A 25,324-nucleotide genomic window follows, 5' to 3' on the forward strand; every position below is an offset into this window, starting at 1 on the left:
GGGACCGAACCAGTATTCACTATTCAGAGGCCCTGAGCTCTTAAGTACTCCGTTATTTACACCCTTAATGCTGATCGCCAGGAACGGTAACAATAAGTACCATCTTTTAACGTATTTTGGTGTGACCAAGCCAGGGGACCGAACCAGTATTCACTATTCAGAGGCCCTGAGCTCTTAAGTACTCCGTTATTTACACCCTTAATGCTGATCGCCAGGAACAGTAACAATAAGTACCATCTTTTAACGTATTTTGGTGTGACCAAGCCAGGGGATCGAACCGCTTATCTTCCGCTCTCCGGGCAGACGCTTTAACCACTAAACCACAGAGGCGGTCCAACATCATATATATCATATTTACTTTGTACATGTGCCACATTTGACGTATGACTGACTTTTTGTCTTGTTTTTTAACGCCGCACTCAGCAATATTCCAGCTATATGACGGCGGTCTGTAAATACTCGAATCTAGACAAGACAATCCAGTGATTGACATTATTACAATCACGTAATGGACAAGGCAGAATATCCAATGACACCATAGCGCATGTACCGTTTTAGGAGAAGCAAAAAATAAAACATGGCTACATAGACACAATATTATTTTTGCCATGAGTAAATGTATTTCTCGGTCATATCACAGTTTCCTCGAGACATATTCATTTGTTTACTTTTGACCGAACGGTACGCGTGACTTTCTGTTATGTTATAACCGATGTAATTGCACATATTATCACAACTGCACACCTTGGGCAATAGCGGACTCATTTGTCAGATCCGAAGGGGGTGGGGGTGGGGGTGGGGGTGGGGAGGTGGGGGGGGTGGGGGGTGGGGTGGGGTGGGGTGGTGTGTGTGTGTGTGTGTGTGTGTGTGTGGTCTGGTAGCCTTATGGTTAAAGTGTTCGCTCGTCACGCCGAAGACCCGGGTTCGATTCCCGACATGGATAGTGTGTGAAGCCCCCGCCGTGATATTGCTGGAATATTGCTAAAAGCGGCGTAAAACCATACTCACTCACTCAGATCCGAAGGTAAACATACCTCGGTGTGTCTTCAGACTGCTGGTCTGCAGAGTATCACCTGCTGGTCCATTTGTGAGAGGGAAAAGTTAGCATTTGGTTGTGCACACTTCTTGTTTCTTCGTAAAGTCTATATAGGGCTTCACCACGCATACGCAGAACCAGTAATGACAGCAACTTGTGCATCTGTTGCATTTTGTTTGTGTACTGTAATTTAACCTTCAAATTAAAAGAACCAGTTTTTCACATGGCAAATCTTTCATAATATCCTATAGAGAAATGGCAAACGGAGACATGTATGTGTTGTATTAAGCTATTATTGATTAAATTAACGATGAGGGTCACAAACGGCACTTTAGACAAAAGGCGGACAGGATTACATACCATTACCATTTTTTTTTAAATTCATGAAAGTTATGTGTAAAACGGAAATAGAGCATAATGTGGGGACTTATTTCTATTAATAGCTCAATAATAATAAATGATTGAAAGAGGGCACCGTGATGCGCGCGCACGCACAGTATCTGTCAACAAAATAGTTTGGAGCCATTAGTTTTTTGTCCACTGGATACAAAAACATTTTAAAAAAATGTTTTCTTTATTCTCCTGTTCGGAGGGGTATGTCAGCAGCCTGGGGGTCAGGTGACAAGCCTGGAGGTAGTATAATCGGTGACTTCTATCTCAAAAGGCGGTCAAATGTTCATGTGGGTGAGTCATCCAGTGACCGTACCGACGTAGCACCGATACCACATTAAAGTTGGACTTTGAGGTTGTCGCATTTTGGCCGATTTCTAACCAAGGACACCTGCTCATACACCAAACCAGTTGGTAGCCACTCGGATTCGCAGAGTGACCTGACTGCACGTCACACGTACGGACCGCCCTCCAATGATAAGCAAATGTACTGTCATATGGGAAGCTCAGTTAACACTAACGGAGAGTGGGTGTGATATAACAAACGACATTGATAAAATCGATAAGACAACTTCAAGTAACGGTTTCTCGCCAGCCATTCTTCTTTAAACCGGAATTATTATGTGGTCACAAACATGGATGTACGGATGACGGAGGTGATGCTGTTAACCGGTAGACACCACGCAGACTGGGGTGTTGCCGGGATGACATTGCGTGTGATGACACGCTTCATGTAGCACATGGCAAGAGGAGTCATTTGTTGCATACTTCTACAGCCATACTATAAGTGTCATTTGTTGCATACTTCTACAGCCATGCTATAAGTGTCATTTGTTCCATACTTCTACAGCCATACTATAAGTGTCATTTGTTGCATACTTCTACAGCCATACTATAAGTGTCATTTGTTGCATACTTCTACAGCCATACTATAAGTGTCATTTGTTGCATACTTCTACAGCCATGCTATAAGTGTCATTTGTTGCATACTTCTACAGCCATACTATAAGTGTCATTTGTTGCATACTTCTACAGCCATGCTATAAGTGTCATTTGTTGCATACTTCTACAGCCATACTATAAGTGTCATTTGTTGCATACTTCTACAGCCATACTATAAGTGTCATTTGTTGCATACTTCTACATCCATACTATAAGTGTCATTTGTTGCATACTTCTACAGCCATACTATAAGTGTCATTTGTTGCATACTTCTACAGCCATGCTATAAGTGTCATTTGTTGCATACTTCTACAGCCATACTATAAGTGTCATTTGTTGCATACTTCTACAGCCATACTATAAGTGTCATTTGTTGCTGTATGACGACCGATGAAACTCGATATTCCGCCTGAATCCATATCATTATAGATTTATTAGATTAGTGAGTTCTCGGGCCAGATATTTGGAAATAAAAGGATGATTATATCGATCGATATTCAAACGTATAACACGAAAAGCTACACAGTTCTCAAAATAACACACGTTGGATTCAACATTGTTCGGCGAGATTTCGTCTGACAAACACAGTTACTATAACATCCGAGGCGTGTCATTTCTTGTGATACACAACTGATAACTGAAGACCAGGTAGAAAATCACTCAACCCTGTTACGATGCGAAAAAAACTTTCATAAAACCCGATTTAATCATAAAGGAGACCAAACTAGAGAATTGAAAAGTGATTGTATAAATAATTCTTTAATATTACGTACACGCACACCACCACATTTATCTACATCTATTTGAATAAGCCTGACGGTTCCACGTGCATCTTACAATTTGATATTTTTCCAAAGTTCATCAACTAGATTAAATGTACTATACATGACATTTGGCAGAAAGTCAGCAGACATGCCCGAGGCTGTGTAGTCTGTCTTACATACCCTGATACAAATATATATCAAATACAGCCCATGGAAGTCTATATGTTTGGCAAGTCTAGATCACTGCAGTATCATGAAAATGGAGAGAGTCACTGGGCTCCTTTTTTTTATATTTTTATTAAGATAACTGAACAACTTTTTTTTTGTGTGTGTACGATATGTTCATTTCAGAGACTAGATGTTCGTCTAGAGGTTGTGGTCCTACTCCCGTAAAAGGTGGTCAGATGGTCATGTGGGCGAGTCATTCACAGTGAGGTGAGGTGAAATTGGGTTTAACGTCGCGTCCAAGATTATTGCACTTATATAGCGACGTGCATGTACGTGTGTGTGTTTGTGTGGCTGCTTGTACTAGTCCGGACTGATACCGATTTATAGTGCTAGCTGACTGAGAAGCCATGCCGCAGTTTCACATGAATACACCACTCAGACACAGTATACTGATTCCGAGCCGACTAGTCCTTGTTTTAGCCCCTTAATGCCGAGCGCCAGTCAGGGTAACAACAAGTACCATCTTTTAACGTCTTTTGGTATGACGCGGCCGGGAATCGAACCCCGGACCTTCCGCTCTCCGGGCAGACGCTCTACCACAAGACCACGGAGGCGGTCTCATTCACAGTGAATCACAGAGATACTCGGTTATTAGTTTGCTGAACCTACGTCAAGCTGAAGAGTACCGTCTGGGGTACCCAGTGCCTGACTGCACACCACACGTACGGACCAACCTCTATAAATTATAAGACGTACACTCATTCAGGAAGTTCAGTTCACACTAACGGAGAACGGGTGTGATGTAACAAACGGCATTGATAAACTTGATAACACAATCTCAAGTAACGGTTTCTCACCAGGAGGTGATGCTCACAGGAACTCGATGATAGCGTGGATAGCATAATATATTCGTATAGAAAAAAATCTCTACACCCCTCTATATGTGACGTCACACGTGGTCGACCTGGCCGAGGGCGATCAGCGGTGGTACCCGTTTGTTGTAGACGCGTCCGTAAATCACAAACAGTCCGTCGACTACAACCTATCGTCCTTGCGACTTCAGCTACGGACGTTCCCGTCTGCAACATGCCGATGGCACGTTCACGTTGCACATTTGAAAGGCGTGGCATGACAAAGGGCCGTAAAGACTTTTGTTTTCTTGTGTTTTTCTTTTTTTGTTAATGACTGCTAACAAGTATGGCTGAAAACACGTGCGATATTATGGCCACGTGACCAGTTGCACGTGAAAAAACACTTTTGCCACTATAGTACTGTGCACATGATTTTGATCGATTCATCTGCACAAAAAAACGGGTGTTATCTGAAGACAATACGTGGCCATTACTGTTTAAATACACAATAAGGGCCCACAATGATAACTGATCAAAATGTTAAAATTTTAGGATAGTGAAGTTTTTAATTTGGTTCAGTATACATAGAGACAAGGTCTCTATTATAGTGATTTATTTTCTATACGAATATGTTATGCTATACACGCTATCATCGAGTTCCTGTGGTGATGCTGTTAACCGGTAGACATCCCTCAGACTGAGGTGTTAACGGGATGACATTGCGTGCGATGACAGGCAAAATGTATATAATCCGGATTGATAAAGACATTGCGACGAGGCAGATGGGTGGAGATACACGACTTGCAGATACACTGAATATAAATTCAAGAAACGGCCTCCAAAAAAATGAAAATAAAACATTTCAAATAGTTCTATAGATGCGTCAAATCGTACATGCATGTGCATCCCTTACTGAGAATGTGTTACTGGGCGTTCGTGATACAGATCACCTGCACACTTATCATTACGATTGAACCCGGAAGTGTTGCATATCTCTACCGCCATACTATTGGTGTACCTTACAACAACATGTTCGTAACAAATCACAGCAAACTAAATGTATCGTTAACAGCTTGTGTCATTGATAATTAATTCGATCGGTTACGATGTACCTTTGCCACAAGTAAAGGGGCACTAACACCCATGCTGGGTAGGATAACGATGGGGTGAGCCGATTCCACGGGTCTGTCGTATGATAAGCGCGATCTTCCTACCACGGTCAATCTGTTGTTGACACTGTCCGAAACCAACACTGTGCCAAGCCTAAAGAGTACAGCAAACCTACCCCGAAACACGAGCAGTAGGTATACATTGGATTTGTTGAACCAGTCTTAGTCTTTGTAAATAGAGAATCTCTGAGTGTTATAAAAGTAATAAGTTGTCAGTCTGTCCGATATTACCCCGTGTTTGAACATTATAAATTCAACATGGTACGTTGAAAGATCTAGACTGGCTGTGAACTGCATTTTTATGAATGTTCCTGTGAAGGTTTTGTTGGTTTGTTTGTTTGTTTGTTTGTTTGTTTGTTGTTTAACGCCACACTTAGCATGTGACGGCGATCTGTAATAATCGAGTCGGTACCTGACAATCCAGTGATTAATATCATGAACATCAATCTACGCATGTGGGATACGATGAGTTGAGGTGAGGTGAAATGGGCTTTAACGTATAGCACGTGTGTGTGTGTGTGTGTGTGTGCGCGCGCGCTTGTACTTGCCCGGACTGATGCCGATTTATAGCTCACTGAGATACCATGCCGCAGTTTAACATGAATACCCCACTCAGACACAGTATACTGACTCCGAGCCGACCAGTCATGTTTAATGCCGAGCGCCAGACAGGGTAACAACAAGTACCATCGTTTAACTATTTTTGGTATGACGCGGTCGGGGATCGAACCCCGGACCTTCCGCTCTCCGGGCGGACGCTCTACCACTAGACCACGGAGGCGGTGTGGACACGATGACATGCTTCACACCAAGTCAGCGAGCCTGACCACCCGATCCTGTTAGTCGCCTCGTACGACAAATCAGGCTTGCTCAAGACCAATTCCAATGCAGATCTTTACGGGTTTCTTAACATGAGCTGCCACATCTTCATCATGTTCATCTTGTTGGCGGGTTGAAAAACACGTTCACGATTCAAGGTCACGCCGAGGTCAGAGAAGGCACGGTATTCACGTGCATCTCATGATCATTTGTGGTTGCAATTCAATAGTGTATGGATCACTTTTGAATGTGGGAGTGTTCTGCTGTTGCGTACACTGTTTACATTTTTCCTGCTGACACCCGGCTTTCTCCGCTAACCGTGACCAACTTGCAGCATTCGTCACCACTCGCCCCTTTCCGTAACCTGCAAGTGGTCCCGGAATGAACACAGTCGGATTGAGGCCATTCGTGACCAACACGTGTTATTCTGGGACTTCTTGCAGGTTACGGAAAGGGGCGAGTGATGACGAATGGATTGAGGCAAGCCGGGGACATCTGAGCTGAGGTGCAGTGTCCGTGCGCGCTCAACGATACATCATCCGCGGCCAGATCAAACCCAGCCCAGAAAGTTGTTAAAAAATCAACAACTGGACAGTGTATTGTTCCCCACAGCGGTCGCAGTACTTCGACCATTTATGGGGAGCGAATTTCAGTATTAAACGCGGATAATTTTATTTTCCAAAGCTTTGACAGCAAATAACAAAACAATCCATGAAATATCCCATATATAAGCATTTAGAATAGGTTCCTTAATATTCCACAGAGTATATTAAAACTCACCACTTCCCTTATAAAAAGAGGGGTTTCGCTTGTTATATTTTCAGACTCAAGTATACTCAGCTTTAATTTCCCTTTGTAAAGTATTTTAGTTATCGCGGTGTGGTGTCTTAATGTTGAAGGATAGCCCGAAGTGATGCAGGTCTCAGACAGTAGCCACTTTGTTGAAACCCACGAGCACGGGTATGGTGCTGACTAAACATAGAAACGTAATTGGGGCGAACCGGGATTTAAATCCACCAGCAGAGGTTCCTGGAGCGTCCAGGGGACGCAACTCTGCAGAGCGAATTGCGGTGCCAGAGACGACTGGGCAACCGTGCCCCCGACAAAAAAACAAGCAACCTTTTAACTTACCATATCATAACAATACAGACATGACCCACTGCCGAATTTCTTTATGTGCCCAGTCGCAACTCAAATTTATTAATAACCCTGAAACACAGCAGCAAGTCTAGTTCGTGTATTTTCCGGTTATGAATTCCTAATCTGTTGGCGGGGCACACAAGCGGTATATCGCGGTGTGGGAGGGACGGGGGCACGCATCGGGGTATAAGGTCTACACATGCAGTCTATGATACACGTGTAACTTGTACATGTTAAACATGAACCTCACTCCATCACGGTATACGATGACACTCAAGGAACCAAGTCACCGACCCTGACCGCCAGATCCATCTGAGTCACCTCTTTCAAGTATAGGTAGCTGGGGTCAGTTCTCCCCGGACTCCCCACGTGATGGGTATATAACGAAGATAAAGACGTAGGGGCGGTCGGGTAGCCTAGTGGTTAAAGCCTTCGCTCGTCACGCCGAAGACCCGGGTTCGATTCCCGACATGGGTACAATGCGTGAAGCCCATTTCTGGTGTGCCCCGCCGTGATATTGCTGGAATATTGCTAAAAGCGGCGTAAAACCAAACTCACTCACTCACATGTAGACATACGTTTATGGTAGTGTTAACATCGGATTTATGGAACAGTTCTTTAAGAGCAAACAGCGCACTGCATTTAGCCTGCTTTCTGTTGAAAGGCCCATAGCGACGATGACACTTTCACGGAAAGATTTATGCGCGCAGGTCATATTTTACAGTCGAATTATCTAAACTGTGTGTGTCCGTCATGTGTACGTTTGCATAGCTTTTGGATAAAGTTTGTGAGCGTAGAACGGAAAACCTGTTGAATGACCAACACGATCAACGGTCTTTGCACACCTGGGGCGGTATTCATAAACATTCTTAGAGTGCTAAAGAGGTCTTAAGTCTGAGAAAATTCTTAGAAATACCAAAAGTTACTCTTAAATCTAAGAATTTTCTTAAGTCATATTCATAAAAACTTTTAGCACTAAGAGTACTCCTAAAGTTAAGAGTACTCAAGAGGGCTTTTAGGTACCTAAGAATTTTCTTAAGTATCCAATATGGCGGCAGCTGGGGCACCCCAGCCGCATCAGCTGAGAACTTTCAGGCCAAGGAAAAACATTTTCAGTGTGTATTCAGACACGGAACTTATCCAGCGGTTTCGTCTTGACAGTGCAGGTATATTATTTGTCACAAATTTAATCAGGGATAGACTTACCTCCCCTACACAAAGAAACAATGCTATCACCCAATAGCCGTCATGCTGCGTTATCTTGCAACTGGGAAAATGCAACTGTGTAACGCAGATGATCTAGGAATAAGTCAGCCATCCATAAGCCGCATTGTAAGTGAAACAATTGATGCATTGTCAACACCGGCTATTGTCCGACAGTTTGTCAAATTACCTGTACTACCATCAGACATCCAACGTAATCAAGCAGCGTTCATGGCAATTGCTGGCTTTCCTGGCGTATTTGGTGTAATTGACGGCACCCATGTCCGCATAATTGCCCCGAGTGTTGATGAGCCGGAGTACGTTTGTAGGAAACATTTCCACAGCATTAATGTGCAGATAGTATTTGATGCTCACTACAACATACTTGACATCGTTGCCAAGTGGCCAGGATCTACGCACGATGCAAGAATTTTAAATGAGAGCGGTGTCCGAACCGCATTCGAACAACATTTCATCCCTCAAGGTTGCCATTTGCTCGGAGACAGCGGCTATCCGTGTCGAAGATGGCTGTTGACACCTTACCTTAGACCCCAACCCGGTCCACAAACTAGATACAACAGGTACGTGAAGTTGTTAACCCCACCGATGAATTACTGTCTTTGCTTATAACAATAACATCAAAAGATTCCACGTTATAATAATTCGTTGCATTTAGGCCTAGTCGTTTACAAATATGTCACTCGTGCACTTGGTATTAGAGTGACTTCCCCTTGATATCAATACCGGAATTATTGTTTTGAAAATAATTAAATGTTAAGATTGTTTTTGGACGAAATTTCTTTTTAGTATATATTTATGCTAACATGCAAATTATACTAACAGAAAATGTAAATATCAAAATTGAATATAGCATTTTTGTATTGTGGAAAAATCTGTAAAAAGTATTAATAATTATTGTAAAACTCGTTTAGATCTAGATCTTGACATTATTATTTATGAAATATTTAGAAAATAATGAAAACATATTTTAAAATATTCTTACAATTATTTATTGAAGTCAAGCTAATGTAAGAATTTTGTAAATGAAATATTTACAACAGAATGAAAAACATTACATTTACATTTTTAAATAGTATTTTAATGTAGTTATAGTAATTTAATATTGAATGAAAAACCATATGTATGTTTGTTAAGACCAATACATAATCTGAATCTAATAATGATGTAATTTGTGTTTCTAGAGCTCACAAACGCACCAGGTGTGTGGTCGAAAGGGGTATAGGACAACTGAAAAGAAGGTTCCATGTCCTACACAGCGAGGTCAGACTCAACCCAGTGAAGGTTTGCAAGGTGGTAATTGTGTGTGCCACTTTACACAATATATGCAAACAGAGGAACATCCTTTTGCCAGGTGGTGCTGGTGATGATGACAGAAACAGTGATGATGATGATGATGATGATAATAACAATCCTCCCAACCACTTGCCACAGGCTATGGGAGATGGTCGTTTGTTCAGGGAGAACTTCGCTAACATTCACTTTCAAAGTATGTGTGCATAATATATTTGGTTTGGTTATGTAACTAATATAATTCTTTATTCTGAATTCTTATTATTCATTACCAATCTATCACCTTATCGCCATTTGCTATTTGTCAGCTTGATATGATATGAACATGTCAAAATTGTTAATGCCAAATTATGCAAGCTTAATCATTCTTCACTTTGCTTTTGTAACATTTAAAACAAACGTGATCTATGGGAAAACAATTCTGTCAATGATGTTTCATACTTTTAAACCAAATTATAGAAAAAAAAGAAAACATATCTGATCTTCATCCCACCACAACAATGTTTTACATACATTTTAAAAAAAAATGGTAAACATAATCTTGTTACTATTTTGCCACATGAAAAAAATATCTATCATTTTTGTAATCTATTGTACAACAAGCAGACAGAATGGATGTAACCATTGCAGTATCTCTAAGGAAACTGACTTACGACTTGTAAATGTGTGACAAGAATAAAACGTTTAATAATAATGAACCATTTTCTGATATTTGATTATAATTAAATATTTCTGATATGTAAGTGTTTGGTACAAAGTTTTTATGAAAAAAGTATTGTTTTATGTCCTGTTAAAAAGTTTATTCTCAATTCACAGTTCAAGAACACAAATCTCATCAAGGTCTCCTTGTCTTCTGCAGGTTAGAGTAGGAGGCATGTTTAGCAGAGTTCATGAACATCGCACGTTTTTCAGCCCTTGACACTATATGTGCGACCTCAACTCTCTATGTCACTCTACAACAGGTATGATGTTTCCCTTGTGAACACTGAGGAATAGATGAAATTGCCCTTAACAATCAATATGATGAAATAGCATTGATCAAAACAGTATTTTACCTACCAGATAACCACAGTTGGGAGCTTTGACGAATACTCACACATCTTTAGCCAAGCCTAAAATGGCCACGGTCCTCAACATCCCCTTTAAATTTGGATGGTTAGAGTAATTTCCCTTTTTCTCGGTTTCTACTAAAATCATACAGGACATTCCTTGAAATAAGATCCAAAATCATTTGTGTGTGAGGTTTAAGTAAAATAAAAACAACAACTGGAATGATGATGATATTTGTGTTATTTAACAAGAAAATATTACCAAGTAAATGTACAAGATCGTAGTTGCATTTGAGTGGAAAACAAAAACTTTGCATTGTATTTGCTTTGACATGTGTCATATTTATATTTGTAAAGAAATTCACAAAATAATCACAGGACACAGATTGTTCTCCTACAAGTTTCAGCTTTATCTCCATAAAATCTTCAGAATATTCTCCTGAAGATAATGCTGAAACATGTTGGAGAACAATCCATGACATATGATTATTGTGTGAATTCTTTACATATGTGCGACTGTATACTAGTGAATCTCACCACTTTGTATGTAGTATCTGGAAAATTATTCATGACAAAAGACAACATACATGTGCTACATTCAAACTTATCTTTGCCAATTATTATGTTCAATTTCAATAAATTGCAACTCAATAAAATCACTATTTACAAACATACCTTTGATATATATATATAGCAATCTTACCCATATTATAATGCAACAGGTTTGATTTAGGTTAACTGGTACAATCATTGAAAACTATTTAAACTCAATATATTTACATGAAAGATATCAAAACAATCAATTGTTAATGTTAATACTGTTGTTGAGATTATTGTTGTCAATCTTTTACTCAAAATTCCTGTTATTACTTCAATGTTTGACAGTTTTCTTATGAAATAACATCCAAATTACTTTCTAACCTATAATTATAGACTTTTTGTGAAATAACTGAAATTACAGAGCATTGCTAAACAAAACTTGATTATGTGAATTTCAGTGAATTAATCATTTAAATTCCTGTAAAGGCAACTGATTTCTTGAATTAATTTAGCATAGAATGTGAAATAACTATTCAATTATAAGACTGATCTTTTCTCATCATCTCTAATTTTAGGGTTAGCATTTCTTTCTGAAGTTGCAGTACATCAATTTCTAATAATGTCTTTTTTCTTAGAAGTTGTTGGTCATTTAAGTCTTCTTTTCTTGAGCAGGAGACAGATGAGGCTGAAGTACAGGTTGCTTGAGGGTGGGCTTGTACTCCATGTGGCAAGGCGCCACAAACTTCAGATTCCAAGCCAAGGATGGCTGCTTCCTGACAACTGAAAAGAAAATGTTTCACATTAATGTTTGAGCCATAAACCAGAACATAAATATCATAAGTTTTTTATCACTAAAGAAAAAAATGTTTACCTGTTTGACATATCCATGACCTGGAAAAGGGGTTGAATCGAAGCTCCCTTCAATTCCACTAATGCTCACATTTGTGTGTCCAAGAACATCGTAAACTGCCTCAGACACCACACTTAACTTGCTCGGACCAGGTCCCCCTCCTGCAATAATTACAAGATTTTTAATGTTGATGTACTTCTTGATACAATAAATTAATGTGACGCAATAGATAAAGATAAAGACATAACTCAATTTGTCTTAATAATATTGTATGAGTCGGTGAACATGTCAAATGTTATCCATAAATTGTGTCTACTTTGGAATATGTATGATGTTTACTGCCTATACAGATATTAAAAAAAGATATTTCATACTGCATAAATTAATCATATACTAATCACATGCAAAGTAGTTCAACTTTTTGGTAATGATTCTCAGTATGAATGCTACATCTGTTTTCTTTAGGTAATTTTTAACTATTCCAGTTTGGTCTATTCTAGTATCATGTTTGAGCTTCATAAAAAAATTAATATAATAATTTCTACATGCCTCTACTTTTTTCGCTTATGGTAAACTGAAATAAATCAACATTTTCTTTCCAAAGATTGTTACTTTGTCTATTTTTTACATGTATATATGTGTCTTCCATAAAGAAATAACATGCAGATAGTATGGTGTAATGAGAACATTTTAACAGATGTAACTGTCAAGTGGAAAATATTGTTTATTTAAGTCAGTTAAGTTTTTCAGTAAATACAAAGGTCAATACAATATGTTATTATAATTGTCAAACGTTATTATTATTGTTGCTATTATTATGATTATTATTATTATTATGAAATGTCAAACATTTTTGAAGGCATATTTTAGTTCACCTCCCCTAAAGAATCCATATTTGCCTTCACTTTTTTATGAAGACATTAATCTTCAATGAAGACATAAAGTAATTTATTAAACATGATTGAACAGTGTGCATTGTTTTTAAGCTGCTACCTATCTAAATATAAATTTTACATGAATTCTAATCAAAATGTTATTTTTTATGAAGAAAATTAAATAATACGAAATAATTTAGGCCCAAAGAGTACATTGTTTATAAACTGCTTATCGGATCATGGATTTTCGGACATGATACCTTTTCGGACGGAGTAACAGAAACATTGTAAATACTGTTTTTAAGATGTTTTTAGTTGTCATTTTTAATTACTTACCGGTGCCACTGAGCTGTCTCTTGAAAGCTGATATCTCCTGCCTTGACTTCGACTGGATATTATACCATCTCTTTTCGCAGTCCTCTGTCGATCTGATCACATTAGGAAAATGCAGCATTGATGTTTGCTGCCACCTCACCCCATGCCTCCTTCTTCATCCGCGACGTAACTCCTGGCCCAAACTTGCCCTTGATGATAGCCTTCCGCTCATCAACAAGTTGGACCAGGAGCAAGGTCTGGTCAGATGACCAATTCGGTTTGCGCTTCACTGCAATCATTTGTGCTGAATCCATCGCGCGAAGTGTTGACAGATGCACGTCTGCGTGTTTACATCACGTGACAGTCACGCGATACAAAATCATGCCTCTAAAACTGAAGAGTGCCCGGAATTCTAAATATAGCACAGGGATTCCCCTGGTTACGACCAATGTCCGACCTAAGAGTTACTCTCAGAGTTTCACTTAATTCTTAGCTAAAAGTTACGCTCAGAGTCATTATGATTACACTCCTAAGTGTAATACTTCGCTAAGAATTTCCTTAGCGAGTTAAGAGTATTCTTAAGAAAATTCTAAGAATGTTTATGAATACCGCCCCTGGAGGTTTAAGCGGTTGTGTTTGGATTTCATTGTAGGTGTCTTGCATTCGGAATTGCTCTAACAGGGATTAACAATCGCCTATATTTGTATCTCGTATCCTGTTGAACTCGCTGAACATTTCCCGGTGTCTTTACCAGAATGTCCCGGCAAGGCAGAAGAAGGGTAAACAGGCATGGTGAACCACGTGACGATGTCAAGAACGTGCATATCCGCGCTCAAACAACCCAGCGACACCTGGTGTCTGAGGATATTTCTACCCAACTGGTGGAATGGGTGCGAGAACAGATGTTGAAGAAAGAGTAAGTAATTAGAAATCACCTTGTCACATATCTATATATTCTTGAAGGGAGGGTGGTGGCAGTCATGTGGATAAAATTATCCCCCTTAGCCGTGACAGGATCTGCTGGTCGTTGGTTAGAGCTCTAGGTCTATGTCCTTGGTCTGCGAGCATCTACTCTTGTTCTTGGGTCTCACCATGTGGGTAACGCCATCTGATACCCGCGTTCGCCCCAATGCTTTTAGGTTTGTCGGCACCACACCTGTGCTCGCGGGTTTCACCAAGGTGATAAACGTCACCTGGCATTTCTCTAACAACAACCTGACACAGCGTGATATTACTTACGTCTGAAATATTGTTAAATATGGAAAACAGCATATTCTCTCACTTACTAGATATACCCTACATTATAATGTGACATTTTGTGAAGAATTTGTTCTTTTTGGAGTTAAAGAGAACACAAAAACAGATAAAGTTTTCGATTTACTTTTACTTTTTGCAAAATTCTATATTTAAAGATGCAAATTTCAAAATACAAATTCTTATTTTCATGTTTATAAAAAGGTAGCTTTTTCACGATATTGCTTTCAAGACAGGTAATCAGCAGAAATTCTATGGTGCTTGGATGCTGTGTCCTGACCTTCTTGAAAATGAGGCGCAGCTTTCATTTTAATTTCAGTTTTATACTCAAGACATTAATGTAAAAGACCATGTACTTTCCAGCACTGCAATATGATATTTAAGCTCTGAGGCTCTGATAGTTTATGCATACTTGATATATCCAGTATATTTGTATTACTAGAGTGAATGTGTGAGTGAGAAGTGTTATATCCATAACAAAAATCTTAGATGTACTGACAAGTTGTGCTATATGCCATGGGCTTTCTGCTACCCCGGGCTGTTTATGTAAGAGGCATCTCTTTTTATAAACAACAAAAGAAAATAATATACCCAACTTTTCCAGTGTCAGAATCTTTTAACTTGTAGAACAAATAACACGTCCCATTTTAATTCTCGAAACCCAAAAGTCCAGAAATTCTACGGTCTTTTCCCAGTGTCGGTCAAAGGTATTTACAAAAATAAGCATGCTGCTTTCATGGGAACATACTAAGGAAGAAAAAATGAAAAAAAAAAGAAGTTCAAAAACTCCATATTTACACCATTTCGCCCATGGGCGAGAATATTTTCCTTTACTCAAAACTCATGTTTTTGTTTCGCAAAAAATTTAACTTGTAGTCCATCAAGTATCATACACAAAATTTAACTCATTTTAACTTAATTCAGCGATTTTATAGCGATATTGAAATAGTTCGCCCATGGGCGAGAAAAAGGTTTGGCACATCGGCGAGAATATTTTCCAATACACAAAACTTATGTGTTTGTTTCGCAAATATATAGTACTAATCGCTCACACATTGCGATGTCTACACGATGTCTATGAGGTTATACACACAATATAATCTTCAACGACACTGTCCCCGACAGCTCACGTGGTTGCTAGGAGCTTATGGAGAGAGTGATCTGTTGTCTCGAAAGGTCTACTGGCTCGAGCGAGACACCGTTCGTGATTAGGTGTCTCAAAATGATACGTTTATTTGAGGTACAATACACAACACTGCTAATGGTATTACGACTGGTGTTGAAGTTAAAACCCTGTGGTGGGATTGAAGAACACGACCTGTCGTGATAGTGAAATGGGGTTCAACTTCGCGACCAGGATTATTGCACTCATATAGCGACGTGCAAGCATGTGTGTGTGTGGCTGTTTGTATAGTTTGGACAACTTTTATAGTGTTAGCACACTGAGATACCATGCCACAGTTTAATGCCGAGCGCCAGACAGGTTAACAACAAGTATAATCTTTTGGTACGACACGCCCGGGGATCGAACCCCGAACCTTCCGCTCTCCAGGTGGACGCTCTACCACTAGACCACGGAGGCGGTCACGATGTAGGAGTTACATTATTTGATTATGTTGGTCCGAGTCGACCACTTCACTTCCGGGTTGGAATAAATCTTCCCCAGCATCCTATGTGACTTACTGGATCTGATGGCCAGACAATGAATTATTATTTTGAGGAGATTCCTTGTTTCTTCCTGACGAATCTTTTCTGTAATTTCAGAAGGAAAAACTTGAAAATCGGTATTTATTTCAATCTCTTTCATTTCATTTCCTTTATTTCACCTGACTACATTTTAAAGCGATCAAAACATGGTTTTGTCCTACGTCAATATGAGAAGGGTATTGATGAGAAGTGGGTAAGCGAGTTGTTCACGTTGTGGAACAGCATTTCGAGCACATAACTGCGTGCTTGCTCTTGTATTTGTACAAGTTTCAGGCAAATACTCACGGGTAGCGTCAGGTTAAACACGGGTATGGTGAGGTTAAACACGGATATGGTGAGGTAAAGCACGAAAATGATGAGGTTAATCACGGATATGGTGAGGTTAAGCACGAAAATGATGAGGTTAAACACGGGTATGGTGAGGTTAAACACAGATATGGTGAGGGTAAACACGGGTATGGTGAGGTTAAACACGGATATGGCGAGGTTAAGCACTGGTATGGTGAGGGTAAGCACGGGAACGGTGAGGGTAAGCACGGGTTTGGTGAGGTAAAGCACTGGTATGGTGAGGTTAAACACGGATATCATGAAGGTAAGCGGACATGGTGAGGTTAAACACGGGGACGGTGAGGGTAAGCACGGGTTTGGTGAGATTAAGCACTGGTATGGTGAGGTTAAACACGGATATGGCGAGGTTAAGCACTGGTATGGTGAGGTTAAACACGGGGACGGTGAGGGTAAGCACGGGTTTGGTGAGATTAAGCACTGGTATGGTGAGGTTAAACACGGATATGGTGAGGGTAACACGGGTTCGGTGAGATCAAGCACTGGTATGGTGAGGTTAAACACGGATATGGCGAGGGTAAGCACAAATATGGTGAGGTTAAACACGGATATGGTGACGGTATGCACGGAATGGGTGAGGTTAAACACGGGTACGGTGAGGTTAAACATGGATATTGTGAGGGTAAGCACGGGTTTGGTGAGGTTAAACACGGATAGGGTGAGGGTAAGCACGGATACTGAGAGGTTAAACACATATTTGGTTACGGTATGCACGGAATGGGTGAGGTTAAACACGGGTACGATGAGGTTAAAAACGGATATGGCGAGGGTAAGCACGGGTTTGGTGAGGTTAAACACGGATATGGTGAGGGTAAAAACGGAATGGGTGAGGTTAAACACGGTCACGGTGAGGTTAAACATGGATATCGTGAGGGTAAGCACGGGTTTGGTGAAGGTAAGCACAGGTTTGGCGAGGTTAATCATGGATATTGTGAGGGTAAGCACGGGTTTGGTGAGGTTGAACACGGGTATCTATGGTGAGGTTAAGCAGTTGACGGTATGCACGGAATGGGTGAGGTTAAACACGGGTACGATGAGGTTAAACACGGATATGGTGAGGGTAAGCACGGGTTCGGTGAGATCAAGCACTGGTATGGTGAGGTTAAACACGGATATGGCGAGGGTAAGCACAAATATGGTGAGGTTAAACACGGATATGGTGACGGTATGCACGGAAAGGGTGAGGTTAAACACGGGTACGGTGAGGTTAAACATGGATATTGTGAGGGTAAGCACGGGTTTGGTGAGGTTAAACACGGATAGGGTGAGGGTAAGCACGGATATTGAGAGGTTAAACACATATTTGGTTAAGGTATGCACGGAATGGGTGAGGTTAAACACGGGTACGATGAGGTTAAAAACGGATATGGCGAGGGTAAGCACGGGTTTGGTGAGGTTAAACACGGATATGGTGAGGGTAAAAACGGAATGGGTGAGGTTAAACACGGTCACGGTGAGGTTAAACATGGATATCGTGAAGGTAAGCACGGGTTTGGTGAAGGTAAGCACAGGTTTGGCGAGGTTAATCATGGATATTGTGAGGGTAAGCACGGGTTTGGTGAGGTTAAACACGGATATGGTGAGGTTAAACACGGGTATCTATGGTGAGGTTAAGCAGTTGACGGTATGCACGGAATGGGTGAGGTTAAACACGGGTACGATGAGGTTAAAAACGGATATGGCGAGGGTAAGCACGGGTTTGGTGAGGGTAAGCACGGGTATGGTGAGGTAAAGCAGTGGACGGTATGCACGGAATGGGTGAGGTTAAACACGGGTACGATGAGGTTAAAAACGGATATGGTGAGGTAAAGCACGGAAATGATGAGGTTAAACATGGTTATGGTGAGGTTAAGCAGTGGACGGTATGCACGGAATGGGTGAGGTTAAACGGGTACGATGAGGGTAAGCACGGGTTTGGTGAGGGTAAGCACGGATATGGTGAGGGTAAGCACGGGTTTGGTGTGGTTAAGCACGGGTTTGGTGAGGTTAAGCACTGATTTGACGAGGGTAAGCACGGATATGACTTTGGTCAAAGGATTTCTGTCATTCAAATGGTAAATACATGTAAGATTTTACGAGCGCTTCTCTAAATTGACCATCTTTTTATCCCCTTTTCCAAATGCCTCAAATGAAAGTCCACCTGGTGACCCCGGTTAGAATAAATCCTCAACACCGCTGGCTTGTCGTAACAGGGGACAAAATGGGGATCAGGTGGTCAGGTTGCAAGACATTTAGTTGATTGTGTGTCACCGTGTCCGATGACGTTGATCGTTGTTCCTGCCTTCAGTCACGGAATTGCCTGGTCCAATTGTCTACAAGCCGCGTGACCATGGTGATAGCAGGAATATTGCTGACAGTGGCATAAAACAACGTGCACCCATTCACTCATTTCACCACATATGCTCGTATCTCCATAATGCGGTACTATCCATCTGATCTGTGTAACTTCTACACGTCCGTCGTTAACTGTATTGTCACATCACATTGTCTTGAAACCAGTCAAGAGTGTAAAAACGTTACATGATACATCAAAGCCTATAACACACACGCACTTAATCACCTTTCCTAGGCTCGTGCTAATCCATAGCGGTCCTATCAGCCTGGTAACTGAAAATGTATGTAATATTATGGTAACTAAAACGGCAGTGTATTACCGCCAAGTATAACTCGGATAAGTCCATTAAAACGTCGGTAATCCCAACCTGCTAATCTGCTAATCCATACATTGAGGGCAAGGGAAGAAGCCCCACAGAACATACTCAGATCTCAATGTGACGGGACTATACGAGAGTTGATGGTAGGAGGGAGCACGGTAAAGTCGCCTTACGAACGTGGAATAATGGACATTTTCGGGAGGTAGGATCCATTATCAGTGTATTGTCCCCAAGAATCTGAGAATGAAAATCGAGTGCACATTGCTACAATAATAATAATAATAATAATAATAATAATAAAATACTAATAATAATAATAAGAAGAAGAATGTAGCTCCATAAGCATTCATTTTGTGAATGAATCTAGCACATTTTAAATGTTTGAAGTATTATTATATTTTTTATTTCATTATTTTTTTAAATATTTTTATTGTTGTACTTGTTTTTGTTGTTGTTGTTACTGTAGGAATATTAGTCTGAGGTTGTTTGCTTCTTATAACGGCGCCCTGTAAATAATCAAGTAAATAATCAACAAACCAACGGTTGATATCATGTGCAATGTCCCTCCCGTGTTGAATAGATGACTGAAAACCCTATCAACCTTGTCGCCGAACCTGACAACCCAATCCACCCAGACGTCTCTCGTGACCAGTTTTGGTTACTGTGCATGGCAGCGATGTCTCCATTATTTGGTAATATCTATGGCATAATTTACATGAAATACAGCTTTCAGACATATTAGACTTTGCTAAACATATAGTGTAATCTGAAAATAGTATGTGAAGAGTTCTATGATTAAATCCAACATTACCTTAAACGCTACTGTATGGATGCTTCAGGGTGAATATGGGCCATGCACATGACTGTCAGAATAACTTACAAATATTGACTACCCCATAGTACCCTCTCGTAACCCCTCAGTCATCGCCCTACCCATCACAATGTCCTCACTTCACTTCAGGATTTGCCACAAACATGCAAGCTCTTGTAACTTGACGCCCATCCTGGACAAAATTGCTTTTCCTCGCGACTTTCACGTTACCATGGCAACGGATTTCCGTTTTCGTGTCTATTAAGGAAAATAGTAATGATCGATTTCTATGATGTCAAACGTAAATAACAAGGTATGCATCGACCACCATCTACCTGTCTTCTTTGTGGAACAATATTAAGGAATATATAGGTTTGGCCGCCTAAACTGGATGTAAGGTAGGTAAGTAGGCTCTTTATTGTGCTAATTCACTTACACAACTCAGATGTAATTGTTGCTACAAATATATAATCGCCTCTGACGAGAGAACACTTGAAGTTAAATAATTTCCGAATCTGAAATGAAGTAATTTTTCATTTTTTTTAAATCGCGCTATACCTTCATTTTGATTCAAGTTGCAGCTGTGGTGTTGGTGTTGAGGTTGTTGACGTCGTCGCGTCACATAGTTAATGCTTACTGTGACGAGGGTGGGGTGATCACGAGGGGGTTGGTTTGGGGGTACTACCTGGAGAATTGACATTTTAGGAATCCCTGGTGTTAATAAAATCTAGGATCACCATCGGAATGAATCAGCATTTAGTCAGAAAAATATGCCATCGAAGCACTCGTTAATATACACGTTAATATACATCATAGTGTAGTTCATGGCCAAGACTACAGTCTACCAAATGTACGAATCATGTATGAATTCATACAGATAAGACATAAATGTTTAAATAAGACCTAGTTGAAACAATGGACAAATATAACGCAATGTGACACAACTCATCCCCATATAAATATTGTTGTACATTGGTAATTTCAACATTTACTGTTCTAATTAAACATGTATTTTTTATGACAATTACTTTTTGTGTTTGAGAGTAAACGTACCCACTCAATTAAAGCAGGTGGCCGCAATCGGCTCAGCTTTGTGTTACTAATTGGACTCACGAGCCGAATCAATACTTAGATAATCAGCCAGGGCTTGTGCAGGGGATATACATACCCCGAGGCTGAGACTTCCAGCTTCTTCAGACAACAGACTGGACATGATTTGTCATGGATCGTGATGTTAGGATGAGGCGTGTCCTTGTTTGGGGCCATGGCGTTTTCATCTATGAGCCCTGGAGAAGTATATGTTGGATGCTATTTGGGATGCTATATGGAAGAGTTATTTTATATAATGTTAAAAGATTTGTAATGACTTTCGTACACGTTGAACATGTGTTTTCGCTGTGTCAGTACATGTATTGAGTGAGTGAGTGAGTAGGGTTTAACGCCGCTTTTAACCTTATTCCAGTTATATCACAGGGTCGGGTATATAGCCTAGTGGTTAAAGCATTCGCTCGTCACGCCGAAGACCCGGGTTCGATTCCCGACATGGGTGCAATGTGTGAAGCCCATTTCTGGTGTCCCCCACCGTGATATTGCTGGAATATTGCTAAAAGCGGCGTAAAACCATACTCAGGCAGTCAGCCAGTTATATCACGGCGTGTCAGCTTAATGTGGGAGGAAAGCCCGAAGTGATGCAGGACGTTTACCACTTCGGTGAAACCCACGAACACGGGTATGGTGCTGACAAACCTAGAAACATAATCGGGGCGAACCGGGATTGAACCTCTCGACCATAATGGTCATATCCCCACTTGATGCCCCATAGAGCAGAATGAGGTGACAGAGCATCCAATCCCATGTCATTTCAGGGCTTGAGAGTGTTGGCGAGTCCATTCGGTACCAAACCGGTTTACCATTTCGCGATTTCCCGCTTCGTCAATACCGGTTCCTCCTGTTTTGAACAGCATTCCTCGATTGATAATCTATTTAAGTCGTCCGTGTCTCCTGAATCGGGCTTAACTGCACACAATATTTAGTGCATACAACCTCGATGCCCACAAACACAACTTCTAACTGGTGGCGGACTCGTAAAGATCCGGGGTAGAATATGTCTTCAGCAATCCATGCTTGCCGTAAAAGGCGACTAACGGGATCGGTTGGTCAGGATCGCTGACTTGGTTGATGCATGTCATCGTGTCCCTATTGCGTGGATCGATGCTTATTGTCAATCACTGGATTGTCTGGTCCAGACTCGATTATTTACAGACCGTCGTCATATAGCTGGAATATTGCTGAGTGCGGCGTTAAATAACAAACAAACAAACAAACAAATGCTGTCCGCCTCCTGGGATATGTGTAATTCTGCTTTCGGTAACTCTTTCCTTTTGACCGTTTTCACTATCTGAGTCATAACTTTCCATAAGATTCATTGTAGTTCGTGTTAAATCCTCGAAACTATTAACGAGTGTGAGGTCCTTCAACTTTCTCAGAGTTTAATGCTAAACCGAGTTTCAAAACGGGGGTTGGACCCATTGTTGACCTTGTTCTCTGGTAGATTTATGTCCTACCTTTAACCACAAAGACCCCTTCAGGCTCAGTGGCAACGATGATATGGACAAGAAACGTGTTGTCACGCGTTGGGAAGGAGCTTGTTCGGTTAAAGGACAAAGCGAGACAACTCAATCAACGTTTTCATGCACGCATCTCAGAGTTTTGTTGGGCAATTTTTAGTTTCATCCGGGTGGACCCGGCGTATTCCGTTTCCTACATAATACATCGATATACGACTCGTTGGATTTGTGGAGCCGTGCCGTTGATGGTAAAGGGAAGTAACTCTAAATCATGTTTACATTTGCTGAACAAACTTTCCTCCCTTTGAGACAAGGGACATTAATCTTGACTTGTACACGAATATCTCCCTTCGATTGAGGGCACACACCGTGTGTGAAGTTTTAAGCGTGACACCACGAGGAGTTCAAGCTCCTCACAGCGATATCCCGTTCGCGGAGCCCCCTATACTAAAAACTATTTACAGAGATAATAACGAAGGCGCTGGGAAGGAGCTTGTGAGGAGTTAAGGCACGGGGATTAACTATTGTACCATCTTCCCGAGGCAAGAGAGTTAACTGACTATAAAAGTCCAGTTTCCACCTTTGCCGAACTAGGCTGGTATTATGGAGTTACATTTTGGCTGGACTAACGAGTCTATGCATTGTCCAATCAAAATTGTGCACCGAAATTGAAATCCGGTTCGTAAACTGTCGTGCAGATTTCGGTCGATTGCAGGATTTGCAAAGCATGTTCACAACCAACTTGTTGTCAGCAGTTATTTTCCAAATCTTCTCACGTTTTTAATCAAGGTGCTCACGTGATTTGAGGCATTTCGCGATGTAAGACACGTTTTATCACAATATAGATATTGATTATCGATCTGATCGTCCTGACCGGGCGCAACCATTTTGTGTGAAGCAAACGCAAGTGATACGAGAGGTGGAATCTGATTGGTCCTTAGGAGAGGCTTAGAAGGGACATAATTGGTAATAGCCACTGGTGGCGCTACGATCGAGCCCAGTAATTCCAGCCTAGTTCGGCAAGGGTGGAACTGGACTTTTAAAGTCAGTTAACTCTCTTGCCTCGGGAAGATGCTATTGTACAGACACGATTACCTCCCTTTCTGAACACACTATTAAAACCTCGGCGAGATACGAGCCTGCAACCTCTTGATGTGTAGCCCTTCACGCTACTAACTGTGCTACGGACATTGTTAACGTCACACGTGTCATTATATTCTCGTCACCATTATCTCAGCTTGGTTTATTTGTACTTTGTGTTAATGTTTATTTATGTTTTTATTTTATTTTTAAATTATGTTTTTAAATTTTTAAAAATATTTTTGGACCTCATTTATTCATGTTAATTGTCCACGATTTTACATTTTACATTGCCACGTGGACTGATTATGTTAATATTGTGCCAAGTGTGTTGTACGTTCTGGTGGTACATGTGTTATGCAAGTACCTTTGAAACTAATTGCACACCTAATAAACATTATTCATGTTATCCATATTTAACCTAATGTTCAATAATATACACTTAGGACAGTACACAATGGTATGCACTGTGTCGTAAACGTAAATGAGATAATGGCACATTTCATGTGTTTTAGACCCTAAGCATGTTTAGATTTAAACACACTCCCCACACGTTTAGATCTAAACATGTCTTGTATGTGTTTACATTCAAATAAACATTTTTTACGCCCTGTGTAAGGCGTCCTAGCTTAAAAAGTGTTGAGTAAACATGACAGGTCGAACTTTAGCCGAACAAGAGTGAGTGAGTGAGTATGGTTTTACGCCGCTTTTAGCAATATTCCAGCAATATCACGGCGGGGGACACCAGAAATGGGCTTCACACATTGTACCCATGTCGGGAATCGAACCCGGGTCTTCGGCGTGACGAGCGAACGATTTAACCACTAGGCTACCCGACCGCCCCCAGTTTACATGAATACCCCACTCAGAGCTGACCAGAACTTGTTTTAGTCCCAAAATGGCGATCGCCAGGAAAACAGCACGTACCATCTTTTAACGTCTTTCGAAATGACCCGGCTGAGGATCGAACCCCGGACCTTTCGTCTCCGGGCGGACGCTAAACCACCAGACCACGGAGGCGGTCAGTAGAACAGTGAAATACGTGAGTTGGGTTAAACGCCGCTTTTAACAGTATTCCAGTTATATCGCGGCGTGTCAGCTTAATGTGGGAGGTAAGCCCGAAGTGATGCAGGCCTCAGACGTTTTACCACTTCGGTGAAACCCACGAGCACGGGTATGGTGCTGACAAACCTAGAAGCATAATCGGGGCGAACCCGAATTCGAACCTACAATACTAGGTTTCTGGCGTGCCAAAGGGACGAAACTCTGCACAGCGAATCGCGGCGCCTTAGACGATTGGGCCACCCGTGTCCCCTGAAATACATTAACAATAATGCAAAGGAAGTGATATTCGTGAGTGACCATGCGATATTATTGGAATAAACCTTATATTTTCTCCGCGAGGAGACGGAGTGCACACTCAGGCTTGTCAAACAGGTAACGTGGACACAAACATAAATCGGTTATTTTGAGTGTTTTTGGAT

The 25,324-nt window shown here is 40.9% G+C and overlaps 2 pseudogenes; one reads left to right on the forward strand and one right to left on the reverse strand.

Moving 5' to 3' along the window:
• Positions 1-8,327: 8,327 nt before the first annotated feature.
• Positions 8,328-12,198, forward strand: LOC139471804 (putative nuclease HARBI1; annotated as a pseudogene).
• Positions 12,032-13,768, reverse strand: LOC139471985 (nuclear apoptosis-inducing factor 1-like; annotated as a pseudogene).
• Between the last annotated feature and the right edge of the window lie 11,556 nt (positions 13,769-25,324).

The sequence above is a fragment of the Haliotis cracherodii genome, unplaced genomic scaffold, assembly GCF_022045235.1.
Source record: "Haliotis cracherodii isolate W230 unplaced genomic scaffold, xgHalCrac1.p SCAF_23, whole genome shotgun sequence".
Classification (NCBI taxonomy): Eukaryota; Metazoa; Mollusca; class Gastropoda; order Lepetellida; family Haliotidae; genus Haliotis; species Haliotis cracherodii.